The sequence below is a fragment of the Vulpes lagopus genome, chromosome 3 (genome assembly GCF_018345385.1).
Source record: "Vulpes lagopus strain Blue_001 chromosome 3, ASM1834538v1, whole genome shotgun sequence".
In the NCBI taxonomy this organism is placed as follows: Eukaryota; Metazoa; Chordata; class Mammalia; order Carnivora; family Canidae; genus Vulpes; species Vulpes lagopus.
This window is the reverse complement of record NC_054826.1, coordinates 18755403-18775947: the sequence shown is the minus strand read 5'-3', so window position 1 is coordinate 18775947 and position 20545 is coordinate 18755403. Positions and strand designations below refer to the sequence as shown.

At 44.2% G+C, this 20545-nt stretch overlaps 1 protein-coding gene across 5 annotated transcripts in view; it reads left to right on the top strand.

The window, feature by feature from the left end:
• DAB2 (DAB adaptor protein 2) overlaps positions 1–20545 on the top strand; it is a 60163-nt gene that overhangs the window by 5370 nt on the left and 34248 nt on the right. Inside the window, exons 1-2 of one of the 5 annotated variants that reach the window (XM_041749870.1) lie at positions 4798–5026; positions 10053–10079. The gene's annotated coding sequence lies outside the window, so the exon portion shown is untranslated. Of the gene's footprint in view, positions 1–3447; positions 3759–4797; positions 5027–7687; positions 7833–10052; positions 10080–20545 lie in introns of those variants that run through there. The other 4 variants (XM_041749868.1, XM_041749869.1, XM_041749865.1 and 1 more) reach the window with 4 other exon arrangements.

Below are 20545 nucleotides of genomic sequence, written 5' to 3'. Positions count from 1 at the left end.
CTTATTTTTCTCCCTCAATAATAATCCTTCCATATTACAAGACTGAACTCTAATTTACTCTTAAATTATTGCATGTGATTTCACACTGCAGATGAATCATAACTTATTCAATCATTCCCCTATTGAGAGACGAAATTTTTCCCCAGGTTCCTATTGTGGCCGATGCAGTGATTGACATCTCTGCTTTATTTCTAGGGATAGATTCTTATTCATAGGATAGAGAACCACGTAAATGTTGGCAACAATACTAATTAGTATTGGTATTTTGTAGGCTTATATGTACCTTTATTTTTAACAACTCTTTTCAAATTGCTTTCTAAATAAGATGTTTTAACCGGTAGTTAATATGAGTATTATTCTTCCCCTTTACAACTTCTCATTATAAAAGTTTATATTGGTAGCGAAATGCAAATTAGTTAATACATTTATCATATTGTATTTCTAAATGTTCTTCACGTTGAATATCCCAACTTTCCAAGTACCATTTGAATTTTGCTAATACTACACATCACTGGCAAATAATAAGTATTGAATTCTGAGGTGCTATGCAGGTGTAACCAAGAAAACAGACCAAAGCAACCGACAAAACAAAACAAAAACCGGCTGCCTTCAATTAGACTTCCCTCCAAATATTTTAGATTTTAGATACATCAATAGATAGAGAGATGACAGGAAAAACCTCCAGTATTTGCCAACAACCAAATCTGATAGGGTCAGATTTTCTTCTATAAATATGCAGGATAAGTCAAGGTCAAAGAACATTTTCTGGGAACAATAGCTATTTTCTTCATTTATTTTTATGACACTGAGGAGGAAGAAGAAAAGATGTGACCTTGCTAGATCCACAAACTTTAACCAGCCGTTGTTTGATTAGAACACCTGGAAGCGTCCGGCAAGGTATCCAGGTGCACGGACCGTTCACCTATGACCACATCCAAAGTGCCATTAACCTAACAGTTCATGGGAAATGGCAGGACTCAGAATGGGATGTTTAGGGGAGACAGGAGCAGGAGGATGGAAGGAGGGCTGGAGAAGAGAGAGGGAAAGCATTAGGTCTGTGAGCTAACAGTGGGGAAAACCAGCTTAATTATGGAAGAAAAGACACACACATAGGATAGCTCACCCAGGCAGAGTTGCTGTGGAAGCACATTCCAGGAAAATCTTAAGAGATTACCTTAATAATAAACCATGCATTCTTCAGCAAGCCTTCACGGGATTAACTACCCCTTTCCTTAGGCTGGGAACACAGTTGTCAGGTTTTGGTGTTTTTTTTTTGTTGTTGTTTTTTTACTTCTCCTTTACAGGCAGGTTTTGTGCAAGGGAAAGTCATGCAAGGACCATAGTCGTGCATTGACTTTTCCTCACCTTAATTTGCTAAACGTTACTTTCAGCAGTGATAAGAAAAACCATTTAGGCAGGGTCAGTGTCTGGGTGGGCTTGGGTGTGATTCTCCAGCTGCCAGGATGTTCGTTTTAGACCTCCTGAAAAGTGAATGACTTTGATGCATAGGAAACTCTGTTCCATCAGAAAGAGAAAAGGTTAAATTTATTTTCATATTTCTTTTTTTTTTCTTACTGTGAGCAGGATACTGAGTTAGTGCCAGAAGCAATATCAGCACTCTTGAGTTATAAAAATACTCTTCAAATCAGAGTTCTCCACTGTCAACCCTTAAGGTTTCTGCATAAAATGACAGAGTGGTCTATTTTAAGCTGTAGGTGTGAGCCCACTGCTCATAAATGGACGTTTTCATCAAAGTCTTCTCTTGAAACTCCAGCTCACTGCAGGTGAAAGCATTTTCTTCCTCTGGCTCCTGAGATATACCCCTTCCTTTTTTTTGGCTAACTTTTTATTATTATTATTATTATTATTATTATTATTATTATTATTGGAGTTCAATTTGCCAACATATAGCATAACACCCAGTGCTCATCCCTCCAAGTGCCCCCCTCAGTGCCCATCACCCAGTCACCCCCATCCCAGGCCCACCTCCCTTTCCACTACCCCTTGTTCATTTCCCAGAGTTAGGTGTCTCTCATGTTTTGTCACCCTCACTGATATTTTCATTCATTTTCTCTCCTTTCCCATTTATTCCCTTTCATTAATTTTTATATTCCCCAAAAGAATGAGACCATATAATGTTTGTCCTTCTCCAACTGACTTATTTCACTCAGCATAATACCCTCCAGGTCCCTCCACGTCGAAGCAAATGGTGGGTATTTGTCGTTTCTAATGGCTGAATAATATTCCATTGAGAGACATACCCCTTCCATTTGGTAGAGCAAACATACGTTAATATTTCTAGCAACAGTCTTTTGATTTAAAGAAAATAAGTTTGGGGTGGTCACCTCTGAGTTGAGAAGTTATGAGAAGCCCCTTCCCATCCCTCCACCCCCGAATTGCCAATGTGTCTATGTGTCTGAAATCAGCTGTCATTTTTCCAGCTACCCAGCCTTTGGAAGGAAAATCATCCTTCTGAATTCCTGGGTCTTAGAAGTAAAGCCGTATGTCCTGAAATGTACCAGAATTAAAGCTCTCTGCATAAATGTTATAAATACTATCCTAAGATTAAATAAGACAGTTTTAAATACTATTCTAAGATTATCCCCCATACCTCTTAGCATTCACAGGAAGTCTTTTTTTTTTTTTTAATAATAGCAAATTAGCTCAGAGGAACATTGAAAACTGTCAGCACTCCCCCACCCCCCACCCCCACCCCGGCACACTCAGGTGTGAGGAGATGAGACAGGTGGCAGAAATAGTAGAGGCCAGGAGAGGTGATGCTCTCACTGACACAGTGTTGTGCAGCTCTGGCCCCCTGGCTCCCTGGCGGTCCCAACCCTGACCTACTTGAGAGTAGGGACAGCCACTCACACTGAGCTGCCCCAAATTACACAGTGGCTTTGCAGCTGGGCTAGGCTTGGACCACAAAAATACATCCTTGGTGTCCCATGAGCCCCATTTGAACCCTCAGTTTCCAGAGGTAAGATGCAGATCCACTGTGTGTTGCTCACTCAATAAAATCAATAACCCCTTCTTCTGGGTCACAATTTGGCATTTTCACATTCAGTGCACACTGTCTCCAACTTAAAAAAGGTGGTGGTGGGGGGGGACATAGACATGCTTTTCACAGGTATAATTTCAAAATTCTTAAAAAGTGACAGAGTTTCTGGGAGATACTGTCCAATTGTTCATGATTTTCAACTCTGGAGAAAAGGAACTCCCAGCACCAAGGTCTGCTATGGAGTGCCTTCTGCGGAGCACCGCATGCCAGTATTTTCGAATGTTTTCTTTCTTAGGTCTCATGATTTTTCTTAGAGGTGTCGGGAATACTGCGGAAATCAGCGCAGATAGTCAGGTTACGGGTCTACACACGGATGCACACACCGTAAGGGAAGTGAGTATATTAACTTTGGGTCTGATGCACGGATTTTTTTTTTTTTTTTTTAGATCGGTTAGAGGTGAAAGCTTTCGTTGACGTGGGTCTCGTGAAGCGCTGTCTCTGTCTACGGGGATTTTATTTCGTACGTCGATGCAGTGGGTGTGATGCGCACCCACCCAGCCCCCACCGAGTTCAGTGCACGCACCTCGGCCGCCGCGCGCGCAGCCCTGGAAACTGCAGATGCGAGCGGGGACCCTCGCCTCCCGCCAGCGGAGCCAGGAGTAAAGGCAGCGCTTTGTCCCGACGGCCGCACGGTCGGGGCGGCTGCGGAGCCGCAGCCCTGCGAGGGGCGATCCAGCGAGGAACGGGCGAAACCAAGGTCGGGGTGGATCCCACCCCTTTCCTGCGGGGCTTCCCTTTCCTGTCCTCATTTGCCCCCTCCCCGGCCCGCGTGTCCAGCTCCCGGGGGCGGGGGCTCCCTCCAACCGGGGCCGTCCCCTCGCAGTCGCCTCCCCCCGTGCCCAGCTCCCCCGGGCCAGGGGCTCCCTCCCCCGCGGGCCGCCCCCCCGCGGTCGCCTCCCCCGTGCCCAGCTCACCCCCCGCCCCCCGCCCCCCCGCGATCGCCCCCCCCTGCCCAGCTCCTCCGCGGGCCGCCCCCCCCCGCCCCCCGCCCCCCCGCGATCGCCCCCCCCGTGCCCAGCTCCCCCCCGCCCCCCGCGATCGCCCCCGCCCCCGTGCCCAGCTCCCTCCCGCCCCCCGCGATCGCCCCCCCGAGGGCAGCACCCCGCCCCCCGCGGTCGCCGCCCCCGTGCCCAGCTCCCCCCCGCCCCCCGCGGTCGCCCCCCCCCGTGCCCAGCTACCCCCCGCCCCCCCGGCCCCCCGCGATCGCCCCCCCCGTGCCCAGCTCCTCCGCGGGCCGCCCCCCCACCGCGTGCCCAGCTCCCGGGGCGGGGGCCATCCCCCCCCCCCCGATCTCCCCCCCGCCCCCCGCGATCTCCCTCCCGCCCCCCGCGTGCTCAGCTCCCCCCGGCCAGGGGCTCCCTCCCCCGCGGGCCGCCCCCCTCCCCCTCCGCACCCCCGCCCCCCGCGGTCGCCCCCCCCGTGCCCAGCTCCCCCCCGCCCCCCGCGGTCGCCCCCCCCGTGCCCAGCTCCCCCGCGGGCCGCCCCCCGCCCCCCCGCCCCCCGCCCCCCGCGGTCGCCCCCCGCCCCCCGCCCCCCGCGGTCGCCCCCCGCCCCCCGCCCCCCGCGGTCGCCCCCCGCCCCCCGTGCCCAGCTCCCCCGAGGGCCGCCCCCCGCCCCCCGCCCCCCGAGGGCCGCCCCCCGCTGGCGGGGCTCGCGAGCCGGGGGAGCCGGGCGCTCGGCTGTGCTGCGCGTGGCGGCGGCTCGAGTTAATAAACAGTTAAGTTTGGAAGACTCAGCAGACACGTTGAGGGGGAGTTACCGAGCCCGGGCAGCAAAAACATCCCGGCGCATTCCTGGGGAGCCCTCGGCTGCCAGCATCTGATTAGAACCATATCTGCCGGGAGTGGCCGCGCGGCTGCGAGCTCCCGGGCCGGCGGCTATTTAAGCGCGGCCGCGGGTGGGCTGGCGGCAGCCTGCAGGCGCGGCTCCGAGGTCATGCGCGCTCCGCCGAGGCGCTAGGCGGCCGTGAGTAGCCCCGAGCCCGAGCCCCGACCTCCCTCCCCGGGCTCCGCGGGTCGCGGTCTCCTTCCCTCCTGCGCGCCCCTCCCGGCGTGCGGGGCCGGGACCTGGCGGGGGACTTGGCCGCGAGAGGCGACCGCGCGCGGGGAGCAGCGTCTCGGGCCTGACGCCGGGGAACGCTTCCAGGGGACGCGTCTACCTTGGGGGCTCGGCTGCAGACTCAGTCCCGGCTGTGACACCTCGCCAGCGCCTCCCTTGTGTGTGTGTGTGTGTGTGTGTGTGTGTGTGTCTGTGCGCTCCGGGGCTGGCGGCGCTGCCCACCGCCCGCGACCCCTCCGAGGCTGCTCATTCCCGCCCCGCGACAAGGGCCGGGACCTGGGTGGTGCCCCCCTGAGAAGCGCTTTCCCGGTGACTGACAACGTGCGGCATGAAAATGTGAACTTTGTCTCACACCCGCATTCTTAGGGAAGTATCTGCCCAAGAGACTCAACAAACTTGTTTTAAATCCCTGGAGCGTTTAAAAGGTGTCGGCCTGCTTGCTTGCTGTAAACTGGCTGGGAAGATTAAGTGAGAATTCTAGAAAAGCAGGGTGGGGGGGGGATGAATGGGTTAAACCCTGGAGCCGCAGTCAGCCTAGCGGGTTTCCCAGCATAGAGCCGACTCTGTTACTCCCGCCTGCTCCCCTTCCTCTGGCCTGACTCCCTCCCTAGCCTGGAATTCGGTCCCCGCCGTCACTTGCAGCAGGGAGCTGTTGGAGTCCAAAGGGAAATTTGACTGGATTAAAAGCACTTAAAGAATCTGGATGTTATCTCCACCCCTTCCCCCCCCCCCCCCCCACCTTTTCCTCTTTCTCTTTAGTTTGTGTTTGGAAGGAAGAGAGGGACTCTTGTAAAATGAGAAGAGCAGAAATAAGCTTCCAGACACATGGAAAGACTTAAAAATTATGGAGGGGAGAGAGACCTCATGAATAGTAAATGTTGTTATTACACTATAAAGTGACTTAATGAAAAAATGTCTGGCCCTAATCGGGCAAAGCGGGGCAGTGGGGGAGAAGAAGGTAAGCCAGCCGGGGCTAACTCGCACAGAAGTAATGGTTGGAGGAAGGAGGCGGCCACAAAAATGCCTTCGAGATGTCTGATAAGGAAGCCCTAGGAGTGGCTTTGATAGGACAAATATAATTGATCTTCTTTACAGGCGTAAGGTTAGCTCCCTGCCCGGGTGTGTCAGCTACTCCTCTCCGGCAAGGCAAGGCTGCCCGGGAGGGAGGAACTGGCTGGGAATGGGGGAGCACGGGGGCTCCCCGGTGGCTTGTCTCGGTGCTCTGTGACATCTCCTTGCTTGCCTCTTCCCCTGCTGCCACCGGTCAGACCACCATCCTGCTGCTTTTCTCTGGGCCCCAGGCCCGGGCCATCCCAGGTTCTGTCTCTCCCTCCTTGAAGGGAAACAGGCCTCAGTGACACTGTAGCAAAGTTTATTGCCTTGAGAATTCAGAAGTATTGGGGACCAGGCCCTCCTTAATCTTTGGGGAAGGAGCTTTTTGGTGAAGCGCTGGGCGTGGGGCAATAGACAGTGCCACACTTGCCACAACAGCAACGTGGAGTGCGCCAGGTGGACCGTCTCCTAGAGAAAGCGCGAAGGAGATCTAGTAGCCTTTCCCAGGGTGTGTTTCTGGGACTGGTTACTTCTTCCAGATTCCTGATGGGTCTCCCCCTGAGGCAGACTGGATTCTTTTTCCTGTTGGTGAATCACTTGACTCGCCCTTTCCCTCCTCACTCCCAGCTCTGTCCTTTCTTATCCAAACAACTATCCTACCAGCCAGTTCTCCTTCAAGCTATAGGCCATTTGACTGATGGCCAGAACACGCTGATGGCCGTGAAATGTCCTCCAGCTTTGAACTGTGACATATATATTGTTGGCCTTCTGATCCTGGACACAACGGGATCTTCACCTGAGGCTGTAGGAGAGGGGAGGGAGCCCTCCATGGCACTTGTTAAAAGCCTTGTCTAATCAGTCGAGGAAGACTCTGCATTTCCACTGAAGACTTTTTACAGTTTTAGACTCATGGAAAAGTCTAGATTCCTGTGCATTAGGTTTATTTCTTGTCTTACCCCAAAGGTTGAATGGATTGTAGTCACCTTGTTTAGGTTGAGGGAATTGCTTTTAAGACACTTGTTGGCATGAAGGTGGTACAGGGACCTCTAGAAACTTCTGACCAGGTGGTTGGGGGTGATAGCTGTTGGCCTGCTTGGCCATGCCTCAGTTATCTGAAGATTAAGGAGAGCAGGAAGGTATATGCCTTGCTGGGTGGCGCCTGGCCTGCAGGAGGCTTTGTGGACCTTGGCGGCACAGCAACTATACGCGGCTTCATTTCTAATTCTGCCCTAAGCCTAGGCTTGCCACCGCTGATATTTTGTTTGAATGGTTTTGAAGGCATCGTGTGTTTCTCTCCCTTCATCTCTCCTGCCTTGAGGATTTAATTGATCGTTTTCTCAGACAAGTGGAGATGCTGAAATGCTCAGGAAGGCTGCTGAAGACTGAGCTCTCCTGTGTTCGGTTGCCCTCGCGGTCATCAGAACATGCCTCCCTGCGTGGAAAGGCTTGAAAGCAGATTGGCTGGGGAATGTCGGTTAACAGACTGAATGTGTCGGGTTTCCTGTCCCCCAAAAGGAATCAGAACGAGAACTACACTGGCAATAAGAAACACCTGAGTAACAGGATGTGGTCTTCCAAAATTCTCCCTGGTGCTGCGTGTACGTGTAAAGTTGAAGCCGTGCCACCGAGGTGCACAGACGCAGGCCAAAGTCACCTCTAGGTGAGCTGCTAGCTGCAACAGCAGTTAGGTGTGCTGCGTGGAAACCTCGCTCACGGCAACGTAGCCTGGCTGGACTGAATGAATCACGAGGAGAGCAGGCCACCGGGTCTCCTCTTCTTCAAAAAAACATACTAATTTCTGATGAGGGGAACACGTGATGCCGAGGATGGACACAGAGGGCTAGCGCTCATGCCACCTTCTGCCCCCCACCCAGAACAGTCAGGTAGTGGGTTGAGAGCAGGGGTTCTGGAGTCCTGCTGTCTTGATTCCCATCCCAGCTACACCACTGCTGCTTACGTGACCTTGAGCAAATTGTGTGGCCTCTCTGGACTTAAGCTCCCTGGCCTGGAGAGAATAAGAGTACCTAGCCCACGTTTGGTAGGGAGATTGTCAATCTAACATGCTTTGAACACCTTATTCCAACCTAGAAATGTGTGTTTTGTTTTCTGGTTGCCCCTCGAACAACTGGATTACGTGTCTTTGTGAAAACCAAAGGCCCACTGGAGAATTTCATCAAAATCAGGCACTGCTCGTCTACCTGAAAAGCGTCATTCAAGCACCTAATATTAACAAAGCCAGTGTGTTTGCTGTGCTCACACTGGAACAGACAGGGAGTTGCTCTCTGTTCTCCGCCTGGAAGCCTGTAGTTTGCTTTGGTCAAGCTGACCTCCTTCGGGCTCATTCAGGTCTCCACCCCCTCGCAGCCTCCCTACAGAGGGGGAGCCGTTCTTCCCCAAGTCAGCATTATAGCAGAAGGAAGTGGGAAAGCAGGGACCACCCATACTAAACGGAGTGACTGGGCTAGAAATAAAGTTTTCCAAGTGCGTGCGGCCCCATCCTATCCTTGCCCACATAGCTGGGCAGGTTGCCATGGTTACTCCCCTTCCCGCATCCTTCTCCTACCCTGGAAGGAAGCCTGCCACTCTAGGGTGAGCAAAATCTGAACAAATTGCTTCCTGATCCAAAAATGGAAGTGACTTTTTTATTGAGGTAGGATCTCCTGTCTACCTACCTCATCCTTTTCCTCCCCTCAACTTATTTTAATCTCAACACTTAATTATCTAACTCTTTCTAATTTCTTACATCATCAAGGTAGCAGCACAACATTAAGGTTTATGGAATTTCAGGAACTAGGAGCTATTGCCTCAATATTAAAGAAGCCTGGCAGTGTTTCTCTGCTACCGTCACATATACAAGCTAGCTAGAGGCAAGTGACCTTCAATGCCTTAAACTGGTAAGAACTCGGAGTGAACGGAGCAGGCCAAGTGTGAGTGTTCAGCTATAAGGAAGTTACCAGAAGGTGGAATCCAGGAGGGCTGTCACTGAAATTTTTAGGTAACCACAGAGTAAGGGAAGCAGTGGGATAGGAAGTAACAATTGTGGAAAAGTGAGATTTAAAACCCTGTTTAACCTGGAAGAAATTGGGGGGAGGGATATGTGGTTTCACATTTTCTCTGGGTAGGAAGCTACCCTATTTCTCCCTGATGCACAGTGTTTCTCTGAAACAGACTGAGGTCTTTATGGGACAGATCAAACACATAAACTCTCATTTTTACAATCAAATTCATTCAGTCTTTCAAGACTGGATACTTAGTTACCTTCACGTGTATTTCACAACTAGAGAGAATTCATCTAGAATAGCGCTTCTCACAGTGTGGTCCCCAGACTAGCAACACCAGCATCATTTGGGAACTTGTTAGAAATGCAAATTCTTGGTCCCCATCCCAGATCCACTGAGCCGAGCTCCAGCAGTGGGGCTCATCCAGCTGTATTTCAACAAGCCCTCCACATGATCTAAAAGTAACTTTCACAATTCATTTGTTTTATAATTCAGTCGTTCAGGGGAAGCATAACAAAGTATTTGGATTCCTAAGTCATGGAAATAATAAAGCAAAGCATTTAAACATAGCTCAGTTTAACTGGATCTTAGGATGCAAAAGATGAAAAAACACAGACCTTGACATTTTCCTACTATCTCAAGCGTTGCTTTCGTGATCCGAGGAAAACCGATATACTCCTTAGTTTTATATTATCACCTCACTTCCAAATCCTTTCTCCTCCTTTGGGTTTTTTAAGAGCACGATTAATCTCCATTTATTAGGAGACTGTCCCAGTTACTTCTTTTAAAAAAGATTCTAGTAAACTAGATCATTACCCGGGAACCAGATGGCTTTCTCTAACCTATAAAACTTTTTATTTTGTTTTTCATGCAATGCCCAGAGTACGGATGAAGGATTCTCCATATTGGTAAATGAATCTACTACACTTAGTTTTTACATAGCTTTATGGTTTAGAAAATATCATTCCATTTATCCTTCACTTTAAAGAACTTAAGATAGAAAAAAATATCTCTGTTTCTTCGTTCAAATATGATAATTACTTATCTGCTTGCTCCAGGTCATATCACTAAATGAAAGAGCTAGGATTCAAGCATGTATCTTTATGACTTGAATCTTGGTGTTCATCTGAATATTTACTAAGTACCTACTATGTGGATTATGTTGCTAGCCTGGCCGTGGAAGAGCGCCTAGTGAGTGGAAAACTAGAAGAAAGTCTACATCACATGAAACAAAGAACATAGACTCTGGACTTGCATTGCCATTTCCTAGGCATGCTACAATATTCCTCATCCGTAACTGCCTCACTCACCTTGCAAAACAGTCCTAAGAATGATGGATGCTAATCAGAGACTGATGATTAGCAGAGATCACACCTTAGAGTGAGAAATATAAGGGTGTGATCCAGAATTAGAGAACTGGAACTCTGGTTTCAAGGAGATGACATAGGTTAGTGGTTAAGACCTTGGACTCTGCACTGCAAATGACTGTGTCCACAACTCACATTGCCATTTAAGACAAGACATATCATGTCTGAGCTTCATGTTCTCCATCAGGAAAATGAGTTGCCTCAAAGTTAGAGTTAATGGTGAAGCCATAAAAAAAAAAATATATATATATATGCTTTCTCAGAACTGCTGCTTCAGAAATGCACCTGCTCTAGAACTACAATTCTCAATGCACCAATTAAGCTGATATTTGGAAAACGCTCCTGTTTTAATTGTTTGTGAGCTTTAGGCAAGCTAAAATCTAAAGATGAATACATTTCAGCTGAAAATTAGAAGACTTTCTTTCTTGCACACCTTGAAACTATTAAATGTGAGGGTCAAGCAGCGAATGTGGCAATGCTTCCTAAGCCAATACAGGCCCACAGATATTAACTCTTAAGGTACCACTTAAATCTTCTTTGGGCAGGACAATACAGTTCTCTTAAGATCTAGAGTTAATCCATACTCAAAGAATTGGAGAGTGATGAATAGCGTCACTAAATGTGTCCATATTGGATATAGCTGTCCTCCTTGTTCTAGACATTTCCTACAACTGACCTCATTTATTTTCCATATTTTAAGTGTCCTATTACAGGCCCAAACCTGATTTAATCTTCTGTGATATGTAATGCAGATCCTAAGGTGCTTTCTGTTATCATTTAGTTATCATATGCTCGAACACCTGTCAAAGGGCTGGCCTGGTTATATGAAGAATGCTGAGCAGTCTGGATTTGGGGCACAATGTTAATCCAGGTGGGAAACATATAACTGACCTCTAGATCAGAGGATCAGAAGTGGAAATGGCATGTTTCTGAGTAGTTGCTCAAATATCTGTCCTCTAAAAGAAAGTCTCTGATGTGCTTTAATTTTATTAACACTGGAGGGTGAGGGTGGTATTTTTTGTTTTTGTGTTTGGGCTTTTTTTTTTTTAACCTTTGCTTCTAAGGTTAAACATCTTAAATGCATCCCATTTTTGAAGTAGAGCTGGTTGATAATAAGGAGACTGAATATCAATTTCTGCTTGGACCAATGTTCAGCTATAACTGAAGCTTTTCAGAAGTGTATATGTTGACAATTGACAAACAAATTGAAAATTTAAATTTATCCAATGTTGAAGCTGTCTTCTGAAGGGTATCTTGTTGCATGGATGTTTGTATAACTGCCTGTTAACTTGTTCTTTGGAAATTTCTTTTTTTTTTTTTTTTTTTTTTTTTTTTTTTTTTTTTGTTCTTTGGAAATTTCTGATTTATTCAGCTTGTCTAAAGTTCTCAATGACTAAAAGTTGGCTGTAATTGAAAGTTGGATGATAATATTGTCCTGACACCTGCTAGCAGACACATAAATGTCAACAATCGCTGCCTACAAGACATTTAGACCAGATGACATCTCTTCAACTAATGTATGGTTTTATTACATTTAAATGGTATAGAGAGGGTCCAGAGAAAGAAAAGGACACCAGTGTGATAATGGACGTGGCTTTTAAAAGAATGGTAGGAGTCAGATAGAAGAAAAACGCATCCTAGGCAGAAGTACATATGCAAATTTTGCAGACATGTGTCCAAAGATACAGACTGGCCAGTTTGACCAAGAGAAAGTACAGATGGCAGAGAGGGAAGACATGAGTTTGGAAAGGAGAGATGGATTGCACTGAGACTCGTATATAAGGACAAAGAACTTCAATCTGTATTTATTATGTAGTAGATCTCTTTGTTAAATCAGGAAAACAAAATGCTGATTCAGATAAATTAACCTAGCTATATTGGCAGAATGAATTTGAGCAGAGATCATTTAACAATTGAAGAAAAACCTACATTTCATGACAAATCAGCAGCGTAGAGAAAAGATTTGCCTAAGCGAATATTATGGAACACGTGGAAACTATGTTATCACTAATGTTTTAAGTGCACTATTTACCAAACTACGTGGGACATTGAAAAGTAGGACCTGACCTCAGAATTTCATTGAGTTGGGGAAGGAGGTCCATGTGAATCAGAGGGCAACAATAGGTCATGGCAAGTGTAGAAAAACCGTAGGCTAGTGAGAAGTCGGTGAAGACTCTGCTAAGGCAACACATCTTGAGTGGACTTTGAATGACAGGCAGGAATTCACATAGGTGAAGCCAGAAAATATTACAGGCTAGGGATGCAATACAAGAAGGTATGGAGTGTGTGTGTGTGTGTGTGTGTGTGTGTGTGTGTGTGTATAGGGCAAATGGAAAAGATTAGCCTCTCCAGGGAACAGGTCTCTGTCTCCATCTTTCCCTCTTGCTCTCTCTAAAAATACATATATACATATACATACATAGAGAGAGAGATACCAGATAATATAAAATCAGGAAGGCCATGAGCTCTGATAGGGCATTACCACAAGAATTCAACCATAAAAGTAGATCAGTTACAACTCGTTTCTTACAACTTAGATTCTCATTGGATTCTTTTGAGAAAGTGAAGGAAAAATTCATCCCACAAAGAGTTTCTTTACTTCAAGTATTCTAAATATCTTAAAAAGTACCTATGTTAGGCCTACAGAAAATACCAAAATAATGCTGTAAGATGAGCTGGCTAATTGTGAGGGATAAGATACATGATACAAGGAAGTATTGCTTTTTTGGAAACAGGAAGTTGGGGTGGTGGTGAGGCAAGATTAGGGAGAAATACTAAAAATTTTAAAAAATTTTTGGTGGGGAGGGAGGAGGAGAATGGACATAAAGGGCAGTTCCAGAAAATAGAGGGTCACAGGATGGCCAAATTCAGTAGACATTTGAACAGTCTATGATAAAATCTTCGTTTTATGCTAAACTACAGAGAGTAAGTACTGTTACTGATCTTTTAGGCGTATTCACATACCAAATACATTATGTTGTTCTGTTTCCAGGTAGTGTATAGAGATACGAATGTTCAACTTTCTATGTAAGAACTCTTTAATAGAAACAATGGAGGCAACCGTGTTTGGTTTTAGGATCTGGACTCTTAAACTTCATGTAGCCAACACCTGTTTAAGGGCTTACTATTTGCAGTGATAATGAAGTCCAATATTTTAAAGACTGACATCAACCAGTGCTATTGGACACTTCTTTTTTAATGCTCTTGTCAATAGGCCATGTTACTTAAATACCAAAGCCACTTTTGGGACAGGCCCTGGTTAAATTTTCATAATATTGCTTCATTAAAATCTATAATTCAGTAGTTTTGCCTGATTTGAAAGCGGCACTGTTGTACCCAGAAAATCTGATAATTAAGAGTGCCACAGAACGTGCTTGGTTCTAGAATACCGAGGTTCATGTCGTCTCTGAATTGCTTGCCCTTACGAAGTGACAAAACTGAATGCCAAGTGAGCATAGAGTTTCTTTCTGGTATTTATGAAAATAACGTTGATTCAGAAATTTGGCTAACTTTTTCAGGAATCATCACTGACATTCTTTAATAACCGAGTGTATCACAAGATTCTTTCCTCCCACTGGCTCTGTCACACAGATGCTCTTCCAGATTGTAATATGGTTATAGAAAACTCCCAAACATTGAATGTAAATATCCTCCGTCTAATTAGCAATTTAAGTAAATGTCATAATTTTAAAACTATCTGTTGAAGAGGGTAATTAAGCCCTTAAGACAAAATTTGCATCTTTCCATGATTGATAAAAATAAGAAAGCAATTTATATAGGGTTCCTTGAAGTAGTCTAATTTTGCTCTTATTAAACATTACTAATGGCAATGAGGCTTTCTACCCTAATCAGAAACACTTCCTCTAAAAAACTTAGCACCGAAAAAAAAAAAAAAAAAAAAAAAAACTTAGCACCGATTGTAGTACTTGCATGTTCTCTCTCCCTTGCCTATATCATTTTTATTGTTGTTGTTGTTGTTTTGGTTTGGTTTCTTAAGATTTTTTTTTAAGATTTATTTATTTATAGAGACAGAGAGAGAGAGAGGGAGAGGAAGAGACACAGGCAGAGGGAGAAGCAGGCTCATGCAGGGAGCCTGATGTGGGACTCGATCCTGGGTCTCCAGGATCACACCCCGGGCTGCAGGCAGCACCAAACCGCTGTGCCACCAGGGCTGCCCTAGAATTTTATTTATTTATTCATGAGGGACACACACACACACACACACACAGAGGCAGAGACATAGGCAAAGGGAAAAGCATACTCCCTCCGGGGAGCCTGATGCGGGACTCAATCCCAAGACTCTGGGATCATGACCTGTGCCAAAGGCAGACACTAAACCACTGAGCCACCCAGGTGTCCCAGGCGTCCGTCCCTTGCCTATATTGTAAGCCCCTTGAGAACAGAGGGCATGTGTCTTTAATCACTGTAGATGTAGCATAGCTAGCATTTGGCACACAGTAGGTGTTCTATAACCAATAACCAGATGGCCAAGTGAATGAGTGACAAGTTGCTGTCATTTGCAACATTGATTGTGATTTATTATGGAGTGAGCAGAATGGGAAACTTCAGTTCACCTTATCATCTATTGGTACAAGTAAAACAATTCCAAGTCCTTTTTTTTCTTTTTTTAACTTTAAGGTTATTTATAATGAGTAATGTCTGTATGTTCCTCTAGTTTATGTCTGCTCAGGGCCTGAGAAAGGCGGACAAGCTGTTACTGAAATTCTCCAAATGGTGTGATCTTTTCAAGTCCTTGGGTTAACTTCTACCAATGGAGTATTCATCATAGCTCTTACAGGATCTGAACCGATGGGTATAATCACCTGGCGAATAATTATCATAGTGGTGAATAGTTTTCAACCTAATACTTCACCCGAGGACAACTTCTTATTCTCCTTCAGTTTCTTTCTTTTTTAAAGTGGCCACTAAACTGTTTCCAAAAAAAAAAAAAAATTAAAAATTAAATAAAAATGGAGAAAGTAGATGAAACCTTTGGTTCAAGCACTGAATAATTAATAATTATCCCTTTGACTTAACAGAATTTCTGCCAATATCAAAAGAAACCTGTTTTTTTAAATAGCATACTGCAGCTATAATGTGGGTAAAGATCTGATATCCATTAGGCTCTTCAAAATGCCTAAATTGGGTTGCCAATTCATTATTGTTGCAAAGACCTCACTGGGTCCAAGGAAAACAGCCTAAAAATCAACAATAGACCATACACTGCCCAACTTTTAAAATCCCAGCATAAGAGAACTTTTGAAAATTCTACTGTCCATTTGACTCAAGCCTTACTGTTCATTTTTTTTTAATACATCAGGAACTTTTCTCAATCATTTTGGATAGGTAAGTATCAATGAATGATGTCTAAGCCAATAGTTCAAAGCTTATGGTGGGCAGCATTCTCTATGGTCCGGACATGTGTGTATTCACATCGTAGTTTTAGCTTTTGAGTTTAATTTTATGTACTGAATTCTAAAGTGCCCTCGTGATTCTATCCCTAGCCTAAGGTAGTCTGTAGATTTACCTACATTTTAGATATTGCTACCTGACAAATTAGCTTGTCTCCAAGGAATTTAATTTTTAAAATGCGGAAAGGCACATGTCACCCTTAAATCACTATTCTAAATGCATAAGAAGCAGAGACCTGTCTCTTACCCTGCTCACTCTCTTCTTAACCAGCATTTCCTTGGTACTGATCTTTCTAGTCTTTCAAGTTCTATGGAGAACATGTATAAAATGGGGAAATGCTATATATTCTCCAAATGAGGCGCTGTAACGACATGACTATCTTAGTAGCTGGCTTTTATAAAGGATGTTCCTTTAGGTGCTCACATTTCAAACTACCAATTCACTTATATCAACTTTTAGAAAACTGACATTATGGGACTTCTATTTTTAGGATAAAATGGATCTTCTTAGAATGAAGGTTATAAGACATAATGGCCTTTGATTTTTTTTTAAGCCACCTTTAGGACATTTGGTTTATTTGAAGTTTGAGGGTCACAGTGCATCATAGCTTGGCACAATGGGCTAACCTTGGATCTGACATTTGAGATTGTTAGACCTTAACCTTTCAATCAAAAGGCTTTGTTTCCAAAAGATTGGCCAAGTATTTAAATGAAAAAGCCGGAGTTGAATCACTCAAAGTGGCAAGTTCATGCGACTATCCTACTACAAAGCTATGTGACTCTTTGATGCCATGGTCCATGCTCAGATTTGTCACCACCCCAACCTCCACACCATTGCTCCAAACCTCAAAGTCTTCCCGATACCTCTAGACAAAATGGAGTTCTGAAAATTCACTCTAATCCAGTTTGACCCACCTTTCAGTCTTTCCCTCATATCACCCAGCACCACTCGCGTACTAGCCAAGCTGACATAAATATCCTTTACTGACTGCTATCAATTCCTGTTTCCTGAATGTATTTTCTGGCAAATTCACTTTCCTCCAATCTGAAAATTCATATTCTTCCAATCTGAAGAACTGAGTTTAATTCTCTCTTTTTGCCTGTATAATTCTAAAATAAGTTAAACAGCATATGTATTAGACTTCTGGAATTTTTAGTGGGTTGGTTGACTTTTGTACTTCATCTTCTCTCCCATCAGGTAGGGATGATGATACTTTAGCATGTAATGAGACATCACACCTCACACCTGGCATATAACAAACATCCAATAATTTAACTTATAAAAATATGGTATTCCTTCTGTGTTCCTAAGAAACCTGTTTAAGCCATCTCCTACCCGGCTGCTCTCTTTTTTTCCAGGACATTTATCACCTTCTGAAAGACTATAATATATTTATGTGTTTCTCTGCTGGAAGGTAAACCCTACAAAGGTATAGATCTTTACTTTGCTCACTGACATATCCCAAGCTCTAGAAGAGTGCCTGGCACATAGTAGGGACATAGATTTATTACATGAATTAGCTTGCATTTGGGGGCAAACTTTGTTTGCAGTCTCCATAGTGGTTTTAATCTGAGATTAATCACCAATCCCAATATGCTCTGAACAAAAGAAAATTAAATAATAATAATAACATATTTTTTAAAGCTATCAATATTCGAAGACCTTCTTAATCTTCTAATAGCATGACTTCAGGGTAAAATCTAGGGTAGCCAATGACTTCCATTTAGTGTAGTTACTCTGGCTAGGCACAATGTGAGCTAGATGACAGGCTTTTCAGAGTCAAAAGGAAAGGCATTTGTTTATACCCTTTAAGGGAGTTTCTTAGATGGAGGTATAAATGTAGAATGGAACTTAGGGTAGAGAACCTCGACACTGGGCAGATTGACCCTCAGAAAGAAATATTAATCACATCCACTTCTGAAAATTAGCCCTCAGAGTAGAACTTTGCTTATTTTAGTGGATCTAAGAAAATTTAGTCCCTTAGTGTTACTTCTCTCACTATTTTCTTTAGTAGAACTCATTATCTACATGCTTCTCTAGTTCATTAAGGACTGCATCCTAGTTTTTAAAAAAATACAACTATAAACATTCCTAATTTCAGATTTTGCTGCACCAGACGGCAGCTGTGGGGTATAGAAGGGCTTGATCATTAGTTTTTTGAGGATTTGTTTTAACCTCCTTGTCTACAATATTGAGTCTTTTTAATAAAGATTGGATTAGGAACTTAATAGTGGCTTTCAAAGAAGACTTGTCTTTGCACAGGGCTATAGAGTTCAGCTGAGGAAATGAATGATCTAATTACATTCTCTGATGCTAAAAATGCCTACATTCTAAGACCAGAAAATAGCAGATGCCACCGTGAATCTGTCCAAAGCTTCTAGGACCAGCTCGAGTTACATTTATTTAATGACTATAATAGGGATAATAAAGAGAGGCTATACATGGAGCACCAATCTAATCACTTATATTCATCCCATGGTTGCCATAGTTAAGTGTCAATTACTTAGCAGGCACAGAATTTTGCAACAGGTCATTACTAGTTCAGAGACGGACGAGATAGCTCTAAAAGCTAATGAAACATGTTGCTTTAATATTACATTTTTTATGAACCAGGGAAACTTCCTTTACAGTGAGTCATTGATGTTGACATTCCTGTGTAGGCTAACCAGAAGCCTCTTTGTAGTTCAGTAAAAATAGGAATATCTCATAATGGGCTGGGAGGTCTCAGTGAAAGCCCAGCAAAGTGGCATGTGACGAGCAACCATTGCTACTAGTTCATCTTATGCTAGAACTATAGACCCAAGTGGCACCCCATGTTTTATCACCTTAAAAAAACCCAGATAGGGATGGTATGCATTTAAGAGGCCTGGAAGAAGGAAGAACTCTCATTCCATTTGCTTATTCTGGAAAAGGCTTCTGTGGTAAGTCAGTATGTTAGAAAATCTTCCAAGTCACTCTTTAAATTTTAGAATAAACTTTTTTTAGACTCTATACAGATTAAGATGATACTTGAGGTCTTTTCCTTGTGTTCTTTGATTATTATTATAACTAAGAAAAAGATAAGCACGTTGTATGTCCATTTTGTAAGAACACTTAGTTCTCGGAAATACCACCTTCATTTTAATCTTATTGGTAGAAGTCACTCAAATGACTTGCCAGAGGTGGTATGGAAATTGACTTCCGGGGCAGCCTGGGTAGTTCAGTGGTTTAGTGCTGCCTTCAGCCCAGGGCATGATCCTGGAGACCCGGGATCAAGTCCCATGTCGGGCTCCCTGCATGGAGCCTGCTTCTCCCTCTGCCTGTATCTCTGCCTTTCTCTCTTTGTGTCTCTCATGAATAAATAAATAAAATCTTAAAAAAAAAAAAAAAAAAGAAATTGACTTCCTGAAAGTTTCTTTGATCAGGAACATTGGTTAATGTTTGGGATCATATAAGGGTGGCTTTTCCCTGAAGGCTGCAGTAGATACAGCATTCCTTGAATTACTTTTCCCAACTTTCTAACTGTGCTTCGTGATTCCTAAGGTAGATGTCTAGATGTGTTTGTGGAAGGGAGGACCAATTAATGGTGATGACTTACACGATTCTAACAGGCATAATTTCGGCCACATTTACTTGGATTCCTAGAGAGTTCATGAAACAAAACCTGTCTCACCTGCTTAGACTTTACAAGCAAGAGTTTGACATTAAGCGGTAGGTTGTCTAATTGCAATAGGAGCTTCCTACGCTCATCTATCTGTAGTGTGAATGGACCCTATACAGATATTTCAATAGAGTTGAATCATTTAGTGTTTGATATAGTTGCTTCAATTGTGCAGCAACTAAAATCCCAAATCTGTTTCCTTTAGCATGGTTAATGTGCTACTTTGAATATTTCCATCCTTCAGTTTAATTTAAAAATGCATTTATTTATTCTCACTACTTACTTGGTCCAATACCATTTCCCAAAACATGAAGGGATAATGACAGAGAGTGAACTTTAACTCAGGGGTCCTTGTGCATATTTGCCATCTTGTGGTGCTTGATCTGCAGTATTGGAGTATTTGTATATATACATAGAGTTTCCAAGCACGTAGTCTAGCTATTTCAGGACCTTTTTTGCATCCTGTCACCTAAATTTTCCACACTTGAGTAGTATTAGCATATCACCTCAAGAAGCAAGAAAACAAGTTGGCAGATTCACCTGAAATTACCTTGGGATCTCCTATCTTTAACCAGTCTAATTTGGTCAGCAACTAAGAAGTAAGCAAATGAGCCTATTTTTCCTATTTCTTCCAGAAGAATTCCTCTGGCCTTTTAGATAAGCATTCTGGAACTTTGTAACCTTCAGTTTGGTAGAGCACTGGTATCAGGAGGAGAAAGGGCTGGTTATCAGGTTGCTGGTTCTATGTCAACCTGAAATTTTACAAATAAATAGCAAGTCTCCTTTTATTTTGTAAATGATTCTTTTTGTCTTCATCTCCTTTAAGAGCAACCAAATCTTTTCTAAGGAAAATCAGCTAAGTTATGAAGAACCTTCCATAAAGCAATAATTGATTTATAAAGCAGACAGATAACAAAAAGTAGTTTTAAAAACACACATATTCTTGGGGCACCTG